This window comes from Prionailurus bengalensis, chromosome A3 (assembly GCF_016509475.1).
Source record: "Prionailurus bengalensis isolate Pbe53 chromosome A3, Fcat_Pben_1.1_paternal_pri, whole genome shotgun sequence".
NCBI lineage: Eukaryota > Metazoa > Chordata > Mammalia > Carnivora > Felidae > Prionailurus > Prionailurus bengalensis.
In genome coordinates this window covers 139,312,371-139,331,553 of record NC_057354.1, presented here as the reverse complement: position 1 = coordinate 139,331,553, position 19,183 = coordinate 139,312,371, and the positions used below count along the sequence as shown (strand labels likewise).

The 19,183-nt window shown below is 42.4% G+C and overlaps 1 protein-coding gene across 14 annotated transcripts in view; it reads right to left on the bottom strand.

Annotated features, from left to right (window-relative positions):
* Nucleotides 1–17,909, bottom strand: part of MYT1L (myelin transcription factor 1 like) — a 424,454-nt gene extending 406,545 nt beyond the window's left edge. For 2 of the 14 annotated variants that reach the window (XM_043604642.1, XM_043604647.1), the window contains exon 1: nucleotides 17,691–17,892. The gene's annotated coding sequence lies outside the window, so the exon portion shown is untranslated. Of the gene's footprint in view, nucleotides 1–10,726; nucleotides 10,883–11,217; nucleotides 11,432–12,479; nucleotides 12,895–17,594 lie in introns of those variants that run through there. The other 12 variants (XM_043604655.1, XM_043604656.1, XM_043604649.1 and 9 more) reach the window with 12 other exon arrangements.
* Between the last annotated feature and the right edge of the window lie 1,274 nt (nucleotides 17,910–19,183).

The window sequence follows — 19,183 nt, the reverse complement described above, 5'->3', positions numbered from 1 at the left end:
CCAACTGGAGGGTATGGCGGACCTTAGCGAAGCTTTCAGGATGGGAGTGACACGTTTACTGGTAGAAAAGCTCCAAATCTACTTGAAAGTGCCAAACGGCAACCTTGCTGTGGCTCTATCCTGAAACAAAGGAAGTGGGAGACATCATTTGCATTGTTACTTTTGGAGATATTATACATTCTGTGAGTCATGTTTACATTCGGTCTTAATATAGAAGGAGTAAGTTATTAATTTGAAAGCCATATCAGAGCCTAAATCGAATGGCTTATCTTCACTCACAATATAAAAAACACTTCTGGTTCAACCTTCCCTCTGTTACAGAGTTCGTCGTATATTTACCTCTACAACACAGCTCTTTCTCTGAGAAAAAGAAAAGAGAGAGAAATTCCTACTCACACATGGACATTTCTAGAGCAAAAAAAGAAATACCTAGTCCCATTGTTTCCTTGAATGTTTTTTAAAACTGTTTTATGATTAGTCTCATGGAATTATTTGTAAATGCCACAGGATTAAATGTCATTAATCTTTTTGTTAATCATTCAGGAAAAACAATAAATCTCTAGATTGTCACACATTTAGATCATAAAATAAAATGCCACGTATTTATGAAAAGTTTTTAAAAAGCAAACTATGGGGGCACCTGGGTGGCTCAGTCAGTTAAGCATCCGACTCTTGGTTTTGGCTCAGGTCATGATCTCACCATTTGTGAGACTGAGCCCCATGTCAGGCTCTGCACTGATGGTGTGGAGCCTGCTTGGGATTCTCCCTCTGGCCCTCCCCTGCTCAAGTTCCCCCTCTCTCTCTCTCTCTTTCTCTCTCTCTCTCAAAATAAATAAATAAACTTTAAAAAATAAAATAAAAAGCAAACTATGAATAATTTTTGAAATGGAACTGCTACCCACTTATCTGTAGGTATAGGTCCCCAGATGCCATTGGAAATCACGTGCAGACCATGGATAACATAACAAAATGAGCCACCACAGTCAGATGTCACTGGGTAACAACAATTCAGAGCATCACCTGTCTTTACTACTTTCACTATGTTTATGTTAATACAGGAAGCCTTCTCCTTGTTCCCCACATAGCCAAATTACTTTTATCTTCAAAAATTGGTCCAAATGCGGCCTGTTTATGAGGTTCCAATGGCCACATGGCCCACAGGACCCATACACCTTTCTGTACTCTCCTCACAGGTCCTCTGCACCACCGAGGTGGGTGATCACCAAGCAACATGCAATGTTTCTCCTGGTCCCTTGACTGTCCATGAACATTTTTGTGTGTTTGTTGCTATTTAACTTTGTATTTGTATTTTGTGTCCTCAACTAGGTTTTTAGTTTTTAATTTTTTAAATTTTATTTAAGATTTTTTTAAGTTTATTTATTTATTTTGAGACAGAGAAAGAAAGAGCAAGTAAGAGCATGGGGGAGGGGCAGAGAGAGAGAGAGAGAGAGAGAGAATGCCAAGCAGGCTCAGTGCAGAGTCCAACTTCAAGCTCGATCCCATGAGCCATGAGATCATGACCTGAGCTGAGATCGAGAGTCGGCTGTTTAACCTAGTAAACCACCCAGGAGCCCCCAGATTTTCAGCTCATAAGGGCAAGGACTATGCTGCACCCCTAGTTCAGTGCTTGCCCCTATAGACATTCAGTAAAGAAGTGCTGGGTCTACTTAAAGCCATTAGCCATCAGCCAGAACAAGTGCTAACTTGTACATACAGGGGGCCATCAATTCCACTCTGGTGTAATAAAAAGCTTTGCACTTGGTGATTTGTTTTCTTAAACGGTATATATCTTTAATAATCTGAATTCTTCCATTAATATGCTATTTTGCTTCTTATGATTATGGGGATAATAAGAATACCTACAATACTATAGATTCTTGTGAGTTTTACATGATATAGTTCATAAGTAAAGCAGTCAGTGTGGCACATTTGGTAGCTAAGTGTTAGATTATTATAACCTGGTTATAATAACCAAAACCTGGAAGTCTATTTTCATTAGTATTTCAATATAATATATAAACAGTTTGGATTTCTATGAAGAGGGGAATGGTGCTTGTCACTTAACCCACTGAACTTTTTAGGGTGCTTCGGTAGCCCAGTCAGTTAAGCGTCCGACTCTTGATCGGGGTCTTGGGATCCCAGGGTCATGGGGTCAAGCCCTGCCTCAGGCTCTGTGATAAGTGTGAAGCCTGCTTAGGATTCTCTCTCCCTCTCTCTGCCCTTCCCCCACTCACGTTCAAAACAAATATTCAAAACAAATAAATAAAAAACTTTTAAAGAACCACTCCTGAACTTTTGGTCCTGTGCAAGTATGACTTTGCTGGTTGGTTTAGCTGTACGATGTCCCACTTTAAGACTGAGCTGCAAAGAGCTGAGCTGTGCTTCTTGGCATGTCTCCACCGCCTGTGCGTTTCCCCCCCCTGTTTTTAATCTCCTCTTCCTTTCACTTCCTATCTCTCCGTGCCTTGTCCACTGCCCTTTCCCTGCATGCCCACACTGACTTTCCCTCATGGCGTTTCTCCACTGCTTCTGGTGTGAGAAACACTGCCCAAAACTTAGAAGTTCCACATTTTGAGCTCTTGAAAGAGTGGATTGTTTTATTAAGTGGGACACATCTTCCGTTGAATTTTCCCCTAGGAAGCTCTTTGGTACAAGACATCTGGAGAGGCTGGAACGGCTTCTGTGAGCTGGTGAGGAATCTGTTTGAGGTGTGCACAGGGTGAGCTGTCTAACCTCACCCATGGGCTTGGTTTCTCTTATTTCCCTTCCCATGAAGGTTTAATGTTCTTGTATACTCCACCAGGATTTTGTGAGGACTCTTTTGAGCTGGGGAAGACCACGTGCCATGGGGCACGGTGGTAAAAACCCAGTGTTTGTCTGGACCCACAAGATCTTGTGTGTCGTTCTGGGTGCTTCAGGGTACCAGAAGTAGGACATGGGTTGTGTAACACATTTTAGCTGCTATAAATGTGTTCTGATTAGGCTGCCTTTCCCTGGCTGTTACTACTACGTAAACAGAAAGGAAAGGCGAGACATAAAGCCAACGGGTCCGTGTCCTTAAGCATCAAGCCTAGTGATATGAACTGCAGACACTGCCCTTCCTCCATCGCGACAGGTGAAGAAGATCCACCACAATCCGATGGAGTCAAGAGAAACAAAGCAGGAATGACAGAGCCATGACAGCACGTACATTTCTGTGAATCTTCTCAGGACAACTCACCCGCTATAATGCCCAGAAGAGAATTCTTGCCAAAGTAAAATAAAACCATAGTCACAAAATGGATAAAATCAAGAGATACAACAACCTAGAGCTAGTTTTCAGCTACACATTTGAGTTTCACACAAGATCCAGTGGTTTTTCAAGATGATCAAGAAGTTCGATTGGATGAGTTCTGGGAAAATTCAGCTGACCTTGGCAGTCCTTGATTAGACCCATCAATCAAAAATAATGCCTCCTCTAAATTTTCCAGGGTGCTGGTGTTAGGCTTGCTTCCTGCTCTTCTCCGCAACAGCACCCCAGACGAGGACTGGGAGGTGCTGCCCTCTGTCAGGGGCACTGCCACCAGCGCGGAGCCCCATCACCCTGCAGCGACACCTTCCCTTCCCGGAACAGGCTGTGCATGAGAATGGCAAACACCATTACAGAATGTTAGAAGGGGAAGGAGCTGAGAAATGACAGAGTTCACTCCCCTCATGTGAATCCAGGATTCTGGGACCCAGAACACTGGAATGGCCTATTCAAATTCATCCCCAAATCATAGGGAAGGTGAACTGAGATGAGGTCGCCCACCCCACCAAGACACATATGGGCTGTCTGTTACTATCTAGGTTGGCTATGGACAAACAAATCTCGCTGAGGAAATAAAAAGGACAAAAAAGAAAAGAAAAGATGACTACAGTGGATAATATTTGGTGAAAATCCCCTCCAAGAAGCTAATTGGAAAGAGAAGTTTCCTAGTGTCATTGGCCATTTTCAATAGATTGAAGAATTCCTCAGAAGCTTGTACAAGGTGTGCAACATACCCTACGATCAAACCAGCAGGGCATGTCTATCTCTGGAAGAGCCTCCAAAAGCAGTCAAGGAATTCATTACTGGCTTTCCTGATCCTGTCCTTTGCTAACTGAAAATCCAGGGACACGAGCCAGCAGTGATGGTGTTGCACCAAAGTTACAGTCAATGGCCCCATTGAGCACAGTCCCCAGTCAGAGAGAATCTAAGTGGGAAGAAGGGCACAGACGTGGGGCCATGTTGAAGGAAGGAGGAAGGGAGTGGAGATACCACACTGAATGTTTTTAAGAGAGAGAGAGAGAGAGAGAGAGAGAGAGACCCATTTTTCTAACGTTGACTGTCTAACATCACATCTCAGGAATACGCGTATGCTAAAACAAATGATTCAATCATACCCAAGATGTGGAGTATTCGTCACAGGCTGAGTATATTTTCTAACTTTTGCAAAATTTAAAATATATGCAATGTTATGGATGAGGAATGAGGGGTCCCGTGTCATCTCACAAATGTGACGGCCTTCCCTGTCACAGTGACCCCTTGATCGGGTACTGTTTTGATCATTAACTTTAAAAGTAGATGAACAGGTGGCACAGCCCATTTGTAAACAGGTGTGTTAGCTCCTCCCTGGAGAACAGACACAACATTTCTTGGCTTGCACTTCGGGTGTGGGTCTCTTAGGGAAAAGGGTTGTTTTTGAGCTAACACAACCCCAGTAACAGCATATTAACTAAAAAAAAAACAAAAAACAAAAAACAAAAAACAAAAACCAAAAACCAAAAACCAAAAACCAAAACATTTGGGCAGTGAAACTACCTCCACCCTTATTCCTGGTATTATGAAAAGAACAACAAAAGATAACTGATAGACTTAGAACACAAACTCAGTGGAAAATTCCAAGGGTTAATTCTGTACAAAATGTGCCATGTTAACCAAGGAACAAGTCATAAATTAGTCTGCAATTTACCCGAGCCAACTATTAAGATTCCCCTCCTGTTACACACAACTGTCCAGCATCCACCAGCACGTCCTGCTTCGTGTAACCCCTGACTCCTGTTTTTAAGCAAAGACATGCAGCTTTGCAGCGACTGAGCTACTCAAATTCCCAGACTCCGAGAGACCATAAAAACACTACTTCTAGTCTTACTTTTCTTTGGTAGGCTTTAATCACGGATTCTTAATTCTGAACAGATAGGTATGTTCAGTCAGGTCTGACTCAGTGGAAATGTGGCAGGGAGTCATCTGAATGGTCGGAAATGCATGACCAGTTTCCAATTTGAACTGTCCTGTCCTCTTTCTGATGCCTCTTCAGCCAGTGGGGAGCCCGCGGATGACCAAGCCGGGCGGCTCGCTGCTGGCATGGTGCCGGCTGCTGATGTCACAGAGGAAGCCAGAGGTGAGAAAGTAGGACCAGGGGAGCTTCCTGTTTGTTTGGGAGGTTGGGTCCCGGCCGCTAATCCGGGGCTTAACCACGCTCTACTCAAACGTTCTGTTGTTGATCTCTGGGATCAACAGCTTTGAGATGCTCAGAAACTGCAAATCAGACAGCTGACATTTGCCAACACTCCTTCCTCAAAACAGCATTTTGCTCACTGTTTCGTGCATTCCCAGGTAAGCAGAGACTTGTTTGCATCCTAACTGCACACCATAACAGGATGGCTGATGTCAACCTAGAAATTCTGATGAGTGAGGACCAAGGACGTAGAACCCACACAAAGTCCAAATCTTGAGCTCTAGATTTGTGTAAGAAGGTGATAAACTCAAATCATAGATTTAATTAAGAAATGTGATTATATAATGCTATGTAATTGAGAGCTAAGTCTCAGAATGACCACCCAGACCCCTGAAGTGTTAATCATCTAAGGAAGGGACCTCAGTATTTACTCCACTTGTACCATTAAGTCGGAAAAGTGGTTTACTCTATTTCAAAACATATTCAAGGGAAAGTATATCTGGAAGAAACTGTGACTGCCCTTTATCAGAAATATATATATATTTAAAAAAATATGTATATATACACTTATTTAAAGTAAGTATATATTTGTATATAATCTATAAATATAATCTATAACATATTATGTATATGTAACATAACATATATGTTGTGCAAATGTAATATATAAAATATTAGCTATTTATATATTTATTTTACAGATTATACATGAATATACACTTACTAAAATGTGTGTGTGTGTGCACATACGTACACACACACGCACACACACACGCACACACGCACACACCCTGAAACACTGTGGGTCAGAAGTTTAACTGTCATCTCCACCTCTTTGGCTCTTTTGACATACTAGGTGCTCAGTGCGTGCACGTCGTATGAGGTGTTCAGTCAAGTGGTAAGAAGGAAGGGGCAGCTAAGTTTCAGGAACCAATGCCTGCAATTCCCAACACTGACTTTGATGTTTTTTCTTGCAGGAGAAGATGGTGAGGGAGCCCCCAGGCCGCCCATCCTCGTCACTGACTCCAGCTAGGCTGTTAACTAAACTCTTCTAAAATGCAGAGTCTGAACATAATTGATAAATGTGCAAGTAGGGTCCATGAGAAAGAACAAAAGAAAGAATCACGACCCCAGCAGCTGAAATTCCCATGGTGGAAGTCATGTCCCCTGATCTTGACCTGAGTTAATGTCCGCCCCAGACATGGTGGCCTCGGTGCCAGCGGCTTGTCTGAGCTCCCCGGGGACGTCTCTTTCTGTTCCTTTGGTGAACTTGGGCTTGGGAAAGTGCCCATACAACACAACATGTGGGATGGGTAGGGGTAAATTGATATCATGGAACTCATTCACACCATACTGGCCATAGGAACACGACGATTAGGCATAAAATTTTATTCTTCTGGTAATATACTTCAAGCCCTAAACGAAGCCAGTGAAGACAGGAATTTCCCTTAGGAAGAAGAAACAAGAATAAAAGAAAAGACCCAGTTACCCTGGAAGATAAACAGCGCAACCCTCACTGGCGACTATCACCATTCACTCCAAACTACAGGATGTGAGGTCAAACATACACTCGTATTTGGAAAATGCAAAAATGAGGACCTGTCATACTGACTCCTGAGTGACCGGAACCACAGAATTTCTCAGTGCAATACACCCAGTTACAGCACGTGTCCAAAGTGCAAATGATCACTGTGTCATAAAGGAAGCCAGCAAGTCTGTCTGCAGAAGAGGCTGACGTGGGTAGAGCTATGACCAACTGCCATCAGCACACACATCAGGGCAATTGCAACTTCCCACCCTTCAGGCTTGTGACGATCTCCCCCTCTTCCCTGCAACTGGTGATTAGTGCCTTCCACGACCCAGACAACAAACAGCTGGATGGATGCCAAAGGGCCATACATCCGTGGTCTACCGTGCCCTTTTTAATCAACTTCCTAATTAAAAAATGCCATGCTGGCATGAGGTATGAAGGGAGTAGGCTTGGGCTGTTTCACAAAATCGCAGCCCCTAATCCGGGGGTTGTGGAAAATCTGTGTTCTTACAGATGTTTATGAGTTTTCCTGGTGCAAAGATAGAATCAATTTGCTTCTGCCTGGCCCTCAAGACGTATTAAATTTATCCTGAAGGAAACTGGTTTCTGAAAAGCTCTTGCCCAGATGCATTAGGCAGGTGGGAGTTTCAGTGAACCAGAGGGTCCAGTAGCAGATGCAGCATTGATTTCTGAATGTTCACAATCTAGCAGACAGCTCCAGAGCAGACTTGATTTGATGGCTCTCGATGGGGTGCCCTGCAGACTCGATTGTTTCCACAACCAGTCTGGCTACCATTGTTTCATGGCGACAATGCTCTGTGCTCTCAGCTTCTGTTCAGATGGCACAGGCTAGTGGCATACATGTGCCCGGGTGGCAGGGGATGGGGCCAGATTTGAAGTCAGGCTCTAAGAACTATCTATCCCTTTCAGGGCTGAGTGGTACAGTAGGCCCTGAGATCGGGAGGTGATACTGACTTCAGAAAGCCATTCTGTTGAGGGCCATCCAAATACACCACGAGTCTATGTTGAGATATGGCACGAAGATACCACCCAAAACAGGGTTTGAAACTAGAAATCCTAGAACGAACATCTTTGTCAATGTACTAAAAAGAGCCCCCGCCTCATAAATTATTAATTCACGAGTTGTTTGATTTAGAGATGTAGAGCTGACATTCCAAACCTGAAAATATCTCAAGCGAATGTCCAGTAAGCTTAAGGACATTCTCTCTAAAGCAATTTGAGACTGGAGCTGTTAGACTTTAGCCAAAAGCAGTCGGTGTGTAATATTGAGCCATAAAGTTCCTTGTAGCTCTATTGATGGGTGCACAAATATATCCAAAGCAGGTTGACACGGCGCACGTATTAACCCAATGGCTCAAGGGCTTTCAGCTTGCACAGAGCACTGTCATATCGGCGGTTTAGAAACACATACACACGCTCACTCACAAAACCCTTGAAGAGATTAATTGAGTACTCCTGGGAGTGCAAAAATACATCGTAGTATACAATGTTAAAGAAATAAGGCCAAAAACAAGCTCTTGAAAGAAAAATATTTACACCACGTTCATGCACAATCAATGGGATCCCTGGCAGAGACTGGCCCTTGTCACCTGAGGCAGAGCGGACCCCTCAGGGCACACCGCTGCCCGTGCACCAACCACCCCTCCCCAGCGAGGCAGAGGGCCTGATCTTTCACTAATGTTTTGGCATCTCACTCGTTGCTTTAAAAATTTGCTATGGAAAGCTGCTTTTCTTTCCAAAGTTGATCTCCAACCATAGAGGTAAACCAAAAAAAATTTAAGAGGGAGGAGGGAAGGAAGGAAGGAAGGAAAAAAGGAAGGAAGGAAGGAAGGAAGGAAGGAAGGAAGGAAGGAAACAAGAAAGGAAACAAGAAAGGAAAGAAGGAGGGAAGCAAGAAAGATTCCCTTAGAAATCACATTTCCAGGCAGGTGCACATCACCATATTTCTAGCTGTGGGACCTTTTATTCTTTCATTGTCTTTGAAGGCAAGCCCTTCCCAACCCCACAGTGCCTGAGAGCTAATGTGACAGATAGTGGCATAAAGTGAGTCTGTCAAGTGGAAACTCATGTGACATAATTTTGGCCCTTAAAACAAGCTGGGCTACAACTCTGAGACCCAGCCGGGCACAAAGGAAGACATTGGTAGGTGACACACCAGTGTCCCCTTCTGTTAGTAAATGGACACATTGAGAGCAAAAACTAATGCTCATGTTTTGCCCCAAGAAAGTTATAACCTGTCATCAAACTACAAGGAGTCATTTTGATCACAGAAAGCTTGGCTCAATGCTTAGATAAAATCTAGCATGGAAAAAGAACAAATATTTCCTTCCTCTAGGTAAGATTCAGGAATCTGAGAACAATTTGCTGTTCAATACTGCTGAGTTAAATAAAAAAAGTCAACAGTTTTCTCATTCTTGTTTACCAGCAAATTGAGAAATAAAATTGAAAAAAATTATAATATGTATTCATAGATGCAGAAATAGAGGATCCATCTATTATGCAAAAAATAAATGGATAATCAGCTCAGTGTGAGTATTCAGAAACTTGCAGCACGAGGAGAAAACGGTCAAAGCCAAACGTCAGGCAGGAGCTTCCCACAAAGGGTTAATATGTTTTCCGATACCTTGTGTTTGAGGTTGAGGTTGAGGTTTGCTGGAGAGAGTTTTCTCTTTTTTCGGAAAGGCAGAGTTTTTTTTTAAAACACAAGAAATGACCCTCCAAAAAGTTGCATTTTCTGTCAAATGGTTGCTGTCATTGTCTAAAGCAAACAGCTAAATAAAGTGAAGCAACTCTTTCAAAAAAAAAAAAGAAAGAAAGAAAGAAAGAAAGAAAGAAAGAAGAAAGAAAGAAAAGGAAAAGAAAGCCTAAAAATAAAAGCAAACTAGAATCACGAAGTGATGTGATATATTTAAGAAACTGTCAATAGACGGTTTGAGGGTTATAATTCCTACTTAAGTTCCACCTTAGAAACACGCGAAATAATTAGGTCAGTGAAAATGAAAACCTTACCTTTTAAGGAGAGTAGAAATTATGAAAACAAGAGAGAACTATTTATCAGTGAATTCCCGGAGAAGGAAGTATATTTAACTAGACACTGGAACACCCATACTGCAGTCTTAAAGCCAGAGAATTATATAAGAAATGTGTGTCACTGGTGACAATGGAAAACTGGGGTTCCAGCAGGCTTACTGTTATTTCCCAACTCAGGAGACTGGTTTGTAAAACCAGCTTCCAATTTTTCTTTCCCCCGGAAAGAACGGAAAGTATCAGAGGCTGTGCTGATTTTTATATTTCCTATCTATGGATTGTACAGATCAATAGAAACTTGAGTTCGGTTTCCACAATCTCCAGTAAGTTGCTGGTAAAATTGGCTAAAATCCCCTTCCCAGCCAGGAAAAATATACACCAGTCAAAACTAATTATGTCTGGGCTTCACCTGAAACAACGTTCGCGAATTTTACTGGCCTGGAGACACGGTTCCGGCAAATATTAATTAAACACCTTGAGTAATGGCTGCTGTACATTTCTGAGCACAGGAATCTCTAAACGGGGAATTTTCGCTCCAGACCCAGGCACGGGAAGATGGATGGAGCATCCACCCCAAACCAGCAGCAAATGACTGTTCTTTTGTTACTGACCAGGAGGAGTTGAACTTTGCTCCACTTTGGGAAGCAGAGCCACCGCTCTGGAAACAAGGAGGACAGGACATATTTACCTGCAGGGACCATCAAAGAGAAACCTGGAGCATCGCAAAACAGAGTGGTCCAGACGCATGATCTGTGGCTGCAGCCCCCGGCCGCTTCGGCTAGGCCGGCGTCTGGCAGGCAGCCGTCCCCACGGCAGCCACCCTGCCTTCCATGCCGGGGACTCACCCAGAAAAGCCCGCACCCCGCTCCACGGCCCCAGAACTCTTGCGGGGCTCCTCAACGCCTACCATTTGTTCCGCGTTCATCCAATCAACTTTCCACTGCACATCTTCCCTCTGCCGGCGCTCAGACGCCGGGCCACTGCTCATCTGTATGCTAATTATTTCGCCACATGGACAAAAGTAATAATGCTTTCAGACAGGAAACTAACAGGCCTGAAGTCGAAGATGGAAATTAATAAGTTGACACCACTAAACGCCGGCCGGGCTGTCGCGCGTGCCGAGCGGGGCTCCCGGGGAGGCCATGGCCGCACAGCACCACCAGCACGCCGCTGACTTACCCTGTGTCGGGCTGCATCCTCTAAGAACTACCAAACATATCCATTTCCCCAAATCCTAGCCCGGGGAGGGGACTTCAGCGCTGTGCTAGGTATTTTTCAAGGGATAGCTGTGGCTTCAACCAGTCATTTCTAACCTTCCTGTTTATGAAGCTTGCAACACAGTCAGACAAGATTGGGGATGCGTGCTGTATGTTTCTTACATTGTACCCACAGGCCCCTAAATCTCCGGAGCAGAATGGGTATCATGTGCAGAGCCGTATTCACTGTAATAGATGGGAACTGTGAATACCAGAGGCAGGCCGGGAACAGTCACCCGGGAGGCAGTGGATCTAAAAACACCCCCCACCTCCCGTCATTGATGTTACGGTGGATTCACACTGTGGCCAAAGGACTCTCGCAGAGTCAGCCAGACCTGCAGTGCTTCACATGGTGTGAGTGCCTAGCATCCAAACAAAACAAAAAGAGGTTCCGAAGCCTGTGCTGGACCGCAAAGGGGGAAGAGCAGCCACACAAGAGTTAACTGAACTGAGTCTTCACCGTCCCTGGGGTTGCCAACCACACTGGGTTCTGCCTCACTACCAGCTCCTGTGATCACTTTCTTTTAAAACAAAAGACATAAAACTATCTCTCCAAGAAAGTTCAAACATCATCCATCTCTCGCTATTGCTCGAAGGGAAAAAAAATACCAGAGAAAGTTTGATCTGCAAAGGCAAGACCAGATACGATTTCAAAATACGGAAAGGAACATAGATATATGACTTTCATTAGCATTTTTCCGGTAAAAAAAAAAAGTGCTGATTTTATAGATGGCTTCTTGGGTCAAGCAATAAAGCTTTAGTCCAGCAGTAACTATACCACCGCGCTGTCTGCAGACCTCTGTTATAACACTCACCACTACGAAAGTCCACATTAAATCACAAAGGCTACTTAGCACCTCCCACTCCTCCCCCTGGACGCTAGCCTTGCAGACACAGACTTCTGTTTAATGACAACCCAGCAGCACACAGGTATCTGGGGGCCTGCCCACGATGATGTGATACCGGAGGTCTAGCTCTCTTGGAGAAGGAGCCCATTCTTGGCTCATTTGCACACCAAACCAGGCGATTTTAAGAAGTGCTGTGATCTGTCATCAAATAAGAACTGACAGGTAGGGAGGGAAACAACCGTTTGGTGGGGAGATCAGATGAAATAATTCTAAAGAGCTGGAAGTTGCAACGAGCAGATAAATCATATGCAGCCTTGAAATAGAGAGAAAGCGATACCTTTTCGCAGAAGAGTTGGTGGCCATCGAGAGAGATCCCGTTCCGCAGTCTATTTCTCTACACATGCAGGGCTATTTCTGCTGTGGAGAGCCCATGGCACGTGTTGATCGCGTCTCCCTATACATCCCCGCTCCATCCGCCCCTACCCTCCAGCGCTGTCACTGTCAGCTCACTGTGTAGACGGAGAGTCTGGGGCAGAACCACCACCAGTGATAAACCACTGCAGGCTTTCCTCAGAACACAATGCTGACTGTGGCTTCCGTCGGGGTGGGGGTGGGGGGTGGGCAGTGCAGAAGTCTGAAGTTCCCAAGAACACCTTATTCTAGCTTTCAGAGGTGATTCCCCTAAATCCCGAGCCTCTTGCCTGACGTGTTGAGACCAGACACACTGGTTCCTACACAGGCTACAGTTCCCTTCCCACCCAGCCCTGCTGGAAATCACTGCAGTGCGAGAGCTAGAGATGCTTTAGGAGAATATCCTGTACCATTCTGCCTTCTCACAGCACAACACCCCTTTCACTGAGACTAAAATATTTTCCTCCCCCTCCCAACTTTTCCAATAATCACCACGTGGGGAGTAAGGATTTTTTTTTAAAGAGATACATTTTAGGAAAAATTTTCCAAGAGAACAGCCCGACACAGCAATGCTTATCAGTATTTCTTCACATAATAAATAGGCATTTGTGCGTTCTTCCTACTTTTATAACACCTGGCTTACATTTTCTCTGCCATCTCTGATTACTTCTACAGATACCCTGAGGACTCATTATGATGTCAAAGCTTAAAACAGTTTCATTGTGAAAACAGGCATAGAAAAATCATTGTGTATGCTTGAACAATGCAGGTGTGAGAGAGACACAGAGAGAAGAGAGGGAGGCAAAAACAGACAAACAGGAACAGAGTTACAGAGAGAGGAAGAGGGAGGGGGAGAGGGAGGGGGAGAGGGAGGGAGAGGGAGAGGCAGGGAGAGAGAGGGAGGGAGGGAGAGAGAGAGAGAGAGAGAGAGGGAGAGAGAGGACAGGACACAAAGCATACTCCAAAATGAAACCATGTTGCATTGAAATACAGCCTACTCATGGAAAATGTATAGCTGCTACCTTAAAATAATCTGATATCAGAAAAATCATACAATAGATTACTACAAAAGTAGAGAGTTTAATATTATTTCTTGTACAAGTTATGATCATTGTAGACAAGATTTCTAATTTGTGGTATGTGCCAATTTAAAAAAAATATCCTTTCTTTAAATATCAGCCACACATGATATTTGGATACAATTTACCCCCACCAGTGCAAAATAGAATTTAAAAAATAATTTTATGCACACACACAACTTAAAGTTTGTAATATCTTTTCTCTTTAGTTTAATTTGGAATAAACATAGATCAGTGCCAGGTGTAGGGTTGTGGTAAAGAATGTGGTTTGATGAAACTTAGCTGGCGTGCTGAAAAATATGTTAATCATTTGCAAGTCTTGTTCAAGTTTAGCCTCTGTTACTCCTTTCTAAGGAATGCTACACATATTTTCAAAGAAGACAAAAAGAAGACATTTGTGAAAAGGGCTCTTTTAAAAATTTGAAAGAAAACAAATAATACTATTGCAATGAAATTATGATATGAAGTAATTTAATTATAAGAATTTACCAAAAATAAAGATCTTTCTTTCTGAATCTGCATTCATTTGCTTCCTGGACAGACTTCTGGTGGGACTTTGTGTCAAGGCAGACTTTATGGCTAGGTAGTAGATGCAGTTGAAAACCTGGTTATTGATTGGAATTGTAGCCCTGAACTCAAGGGGACAGCCAGATGGGCCACACTTCAATGTCAGGGCAGGGCGGTCTTTACCGAAAAGCGCCTTGCTAATCCCTCTTAGTACACTAAGTGGGTTTCTTGATATAAAATATTTAAGGGTAATTAAAATGTTAAGTTGTTTGAAGTTAAAAAGATAGCCATTAAAATATGAAATAAGTAAACAAAGTATTTTAGGTGATATACTGTGTTTCTTAAACAATACCTCTCCCTCAAATTAGATTATCTTACAGGTAGAGTTGGAAATCTACCCATATGACTCTGAAAATATTATTTAGGCAACAGAATAATTTTTTCACAGAGGACTGGTTTGGATTTTTAAATCACACATGTGAGGTGTTTCTAAAAGCAAATCAACAAATAGTCATATTACTGACTCTAAATTTCAAGTATAGTTTTAACGAATAGAGAAACTTTAAAAAACCTTGAAGTTGCAAAAATAAGTTATTTCTTCTCCCTAATGTATTGAAAATTGGCATAGAAAACAGACATAAAACATCAGGTGCATTCAGTAGTAAGCCATGAAACATAAATATTTTCAAGACAGTAAAAAATAAATAAGCTACGTGAAAACACATCAGGAACAATGAAAACCATACACTGAAGAGGCTCCTTTTCTAAAAATGCTCACATTTTCCTAAAATCATGCTTGTGCTGTTTTTATAACCCAAAAGGAAATTAAGTGCTTTCATTCCTTCAGGGATTTTGGTACATCACACATCCACGGTCACAAATTATTGGGCCTTCAACTTTGATGTCAGCTTCACATGTATGAAATCAGCCTAAGTTTTACTGGAGGATGCAAGTTTAGCTCAAGAGAAGTTGAAATTTATGTTTTACGTGCACTTATTTATTGCCTTACTGGTTCATCTTGATAATCCTAGTTCATGGTTCCGAAAATAAAATTTTATCAATTATTACATAAATTTCTATTACAAAAAATATTTTCCACTTGAAAAAACATGTCTACCTAGTGTTTATAGTTTTTCCACTCACAGTTGTACATATGCACGTAATTCTAAGGAAATCATGTTTGGTGATTTGGAAAGTAGGGTAAAATTTTTATGTGCAAAATAAAATACTGAGATTGCATATCCTTTCTGCCACCATCTTCAGAACACCCAATTGTGACCGTAAAGGCTGCTCCTGCTTCTTCCTCAAGGAGCACAATCATTAAGGTGATGAAAGTAAGCCATTTTCACATTGCCAGTAAACTAGTAGGAAGTCAGTCACCGCTGAATGTAATTGCTATCAGCAGCGGACAGCTCCCGGTGCTGAAAGGGAAAGGGAGAGGAGCCTTGCTCACAATAGCTCACTCAACCAGCCTTTGAAAAATCACAGCAAAACTGAATGAGGTGGCAAAGTGCTCAGGCTGAATAGCACTGTCTACAGAACAATGGCAGCCAGCTCCAAATCCCACTATAATCACATTAATGAGATTAATCAGTGAATTAGCAGCAGTCAAATGTCAGGGAGGCAAGGAAGAATCCAACCAAGATTGGTAATTAACTTTTTTTTGGGGGGGGGGGGAGGGAAAAATCAACTATGCTACCTCCTAGGTTTCTCAGAAGTTGACAATTCTGCTTTACAAATCTGAAGGCTACATGTACTGATCAAAAGGCAACAGCATAATCCTTCATCTTATAATATAGATGCAGGTATCACGCTACTGTGCCTTAACTACAGTCCCCTGAGAAAAGTGATGTCACTTTAAATAATCCTCACAAACTATCAGGCTTTTGTTGTTTTGAACTTTCTAAGTGTGAAATTAATATTTAAAATTAAATCATTTCTCTAATACTCAAGCTAAAATATATTTAAAAAATGGCTGATTTAAAAAGGAGGGATTATATAACAGCCGCTAGTGCTTATGAGTAGTCTGTGCTACTGTAGCAAGAGTTTTAAAAGAAGTGCCATCAAGTAAAAAACTATCTTACAAACACATCAGCCATGGTCTATTGTCTCTAATACAGAAAATATGTAACCACAGTTCAACTTTAAGGAGAACTTTAACCAATGAACTTATTGTACTCAAGATCATAGAATAATACACTTTCTTCCACATCAATTAGAAAAAATAAACTTCCATTTTTCTAGGATGTGTCACTTGGTAGTGCATGTAATATACAATCAACACTTTGTATTCAAAGTTCTTGAGAGGTGAAAACTTACAGGAATGCAATGGAACTGTTTTTCAAAAAGAAATACTGTGCAAACCATTTTTTTAAAGGTGATCACATTTTTATCTGTATCAGTTAGAAAGCAACATAACTTTTATGAACTTGAACAATTAGAAAGACTCCCTTATGCCTATAAGGGTGGTGGTAGGGTGCTTTTCTCTATGAAGTTAATTTTGTGCAGTAAAATACACTTAAGCCAAAAAGCTCCTATAAAAATATTTTTACCCTAAGTAAATAAATAACTTAAAAATTCTATAGATTATATAGTGTTAGTAACATAAAAAATTGTCATGTCTAGTTTCGTACTAACTTCAAAATCAGTGCTCTATATTTTGAATAAATAACTATCATGTGAATATTTGCATATATATTTATTTCTTTATTGTGACCTATCTTGAAATTAAAGTGTGCAGTTTGAACGTCCAGTTTATTAATTTAAGTTGCTTTAGAAGACATATTTCTGTTATAATTGAAACAATGTTTCATCATTATGAACTTCAAACATTCAGGCTATAGTTAAAAATCTTCGAGTTTCTGAGTTTAAACAATATAAGCCAACTTTCTTACCATCTAGGCAAATGTAACATCACAGCAAGGACATCTCATGTTTTAACAGCCTCTGTAAAAATGCTATGCTTTATTTGCAATGTAAAGCAACCCAGTAAAGTCTCTGTGAAGTTCTGGCTTCAGTGCCCGCAAATCCTCCAAGGATCGTCATGCAGCAAGTTTGTTGTTTTTTTTGTTTTTTTTTTTTTTTTTTTTAATAAACAACACCACAGTTAAGGCATGCATCTCAATACCCATTTTGCCGTAAAGAGAGACTTCTGTGGATTACGCACTCTCTAGACCTGGAACATTGCAGCTCCCAGCCATGCTGTAAAAATAACTTTAAAAAGGAGCAAACAATGGGCACTGCAGCACGAGGCTCCGGACCACGGAAACACGTCCGCTGTCCACCGAGTCCACAGAATTCACCTAACGAAGACCACATACCTCACGACATGACCACAGCCGCTCACAAGTTCAAGACAAACTCACTGCTGGTAACTGTGCTGGCTCAACAGACACCCAAAGAAAAGAAAACCCCTTTCCACCACCGGTCTGAAAGGAAGAGAGGAATATGCCTACCACCGAGATGCAGAAAAGGTTGCTTTTTGTCTCCAGTGAATATTGACATCATAACCCATAGTCCAGGGAATAAAGCATAAAATGAAATACACCCACCAACAATAAGTAAAAAAATCAGGGGGCTTCAAGAAGACTGCGAGGAAAGCTCTCTCACTGCTTAGTGTGCGGTAGCTTAGGGAAAAAATGTCGCCCGGGCAGGACTGACAAATGCAGTGCGATCGGCTCGCAGGCCTGAGGGATCTGTTTCACTTCCACATGCGTCCCCTGATGCACACACTCCCACTCATGCTCTCGATATGCTTTTTTTTCCTCCACATTTTTTTTTTCACGAGCTCCAAATCCCCGGCATATGACCTTCTGTTAAATAGATAAAAAAAAAAATTGCTTATCAGTCATGCAAATGAGGCTGAATTCATTTTCCACAACAGATGGCCTCATAGATAATGATGATGGAAGAGAGAAAATTGAATGTCTCTCACAAGGTGGCCATGGCAACCGAGAGCAGAATAATATCAATAATAAGCTCACTGCATAATAAGGTTGTCAATCCCACAAATCAAAGTCTCCAGCTAAATCAGGTGTACCACCCCAGCTAGTTACCAGGTAAACACACACACACACACACACACACACACACACTGCAGTTTGCACTGACCATGAAGAAAACTAGAATTTCAAGGCATGCTGTGGAAATGCACGCGCGCATGTGTGTGTGTGTGTGTGTGTGTGTGTGATCGGAGGGGGGTGGTTTGGTAATGGAATGACAATGTGACATATCTTTTCTTTATTTTCGTTTCATTATCTTTTCTGTAGTGGACTTGCTTTCGGGAAGGATGTTTAAATAGCCATGTTGAAATTTGGAATGTGGAATCTCCCGCCTCCTCCTCCCCCACTCTCCCTGTCTGATGTGCTGTCCTGCATTGATGCAGTAGCAGCTTGCTTCAGGCTTCCACCTTGGCTCCCAGGGGGACATCCTGCAAAATGAATCAGCAGCCATCCTGAGCAGGCTGATTAAAATGAAAATGGCAAGGCACATGTCTGGGCGGAACTGGAGCTTGGCTTTGCTGCCTGTCTGGCAAGCATGCTCAATATAGCTCTTGCTAATAATGGCTTACTGCCTTTCGTTTTTTTAAAAAGGTATCGCCCTTTTTCCCCTTAACCGACTGGTGTTGGAGTATGTGTGTGTGTGTGTGTGTGTGTGTGTGTGTGTGCGTGTGCGTGGTCGGGGGTGGGGGATGGGAATGGATTCTTCGGTTCTTCTGATTTTCCGCTGCTCACATGCAGACTGCCTGCCTGACAGCACCATTATGGTAAAGCTGCACTTACCTCCGTCATTCTTCGGGGGAGGGAGGTGGTTGATAAGTCTTAGGGTAAAAGGGCCAGTTATGAACTCAAGCCGTCTGAAAGACCAAGTCACCATCCTACACCTAGATACAATCATTTCTAACCAAATCTGAGGCAACAGACCTTGAGAGAGAGCTCGCTGCTTCACAGGCTCACAGTTGGACTCTGAAATGCAACCTATTTCTGTTTCAAGGCTTTGCAACCCACCTGCTACTGTATCCCAGATATTCTGCAGCACAAAGCAT